The sequence below is a fragment of the Arachis ipaensis genome, chromosome B02, assembly GCF_000816755.2.
Source record: "Arachis ipaensis cultivar K30076 chromosome B02, Araip1.1, whole genome shotgun sequence".
NCBI lineage: Eukaryota > Viridiplantae > Streptophyta > Magnoliopsida > Fabales > Fabaceae > Arachis > Arachis ipaensis.
Genome location: NC_029786.2, coordinates 37,676,331 through 37,677,374, shown reverse-complemented (window position 1 = coordinate 37,677,374; position 1,044 = coordinate 37,676,331). Strand labels below are relative to the sequence as shown.

General features: G+C 44.2%; 1 long non-coding RNA gene across 1 annotated transcript in view; it reads right to left on the bottom strand.

Moving 5' to 3' along the window:
• Window positions 1-931, bottom strand: part of LOC110267625 — a 5,170-nt gene extending 4,239 nt beyond the window's left edge. The window contains exons 1-2 of the long non-coding RNA XR_002355449.1: window positions 834-931; window positions 503-759 (exon numbers count right to left, since the gene is read on the bottom strand). This is a non-coding gene — a long non-coding RNA (uncharacterized LOC110267625). The remainder of the gene's footprint in view (window positions 1-502; window positions 760-833) is intronic.

The window sequence follows — 1,044 nt, the reverse complement described above, 5'->3', positions numbered from 1 at the left end:
CAGTGGCATATCTCAAGAAAACCATTTCAAGATCAACTCAATATCAACCGATTTAACTCATTTCCAAAGCTTTAAAGAATCAGTTAAGCGATAGGTCATTTATCAAAACCAAATCAATTAAAGCAACCCAGGCTGAATTTCAAGAGTATTCTATCTTTCACATCATCAAAATAATTGACTCAATTCAAACCAATCCTCAACGGATTAAACTCATATTTCAAACCTTTAAAGAATCAACTCCAAAACATTACATTTCACAAAGCCGCACAATAATTCAGCCGAACAAACATCCATAATCATTCGAGTCAATCAAATAATACATAAGGCAAATACAATCACTAAATACACCATATCTCACATCAGTATCCATATGTAATAATTCCAATAATAAACTATAGTTTTCGGAAAGCGCCCCTACCTCAAAACACAAATTCCATAACTCAAACGCGTCACAGAGTCCTTTCCGCCTCGACCCGAAATCAACAATCAAAATCCCGGCTACCAACACCTCAGCTCCAAACCGTTTTCTCAGCAACCACAACGACTCTAATCGCAATATATAATAACCGAGATTAACTCTCATAACAACAAATGCTACAACTCCTCAACGTATAATAGAGCAGTAACTAGAGGGCTTTCAGATCGAAACGCTTACCGAACCGAAGGAACGGCTGAACCGAAACAGCGGCGGTCTCCGAACCGGTTCGGCGGCAGCCCCAGAAGCCATCCTAGGCGGCAACGGTGATCAGACTCAGGCGACTGAAATCAATATACAGTGATTTTAACGTTTCCGAAAACTCAGGTGAAACGAAATCCAATACTTAAAACCTTACCGGCAGGATTCTCCGGTGACGGCAGAAACAGCCAGAGGCTTCGGCGGTGGTCCCAAAAGTCACGGAACCACTCCCGGCTGCCAGGAACATAGAGGCGTAGCTCCCTTCTCCAGCGGCGACACCTGCAGCGGCCTGAACCCCTTTTTGCCAGCGGCGGTTTGGGCTTACCATCATCAGCAGCAGCGAGCTCAGATGGTGGCAGCGGCGTCCT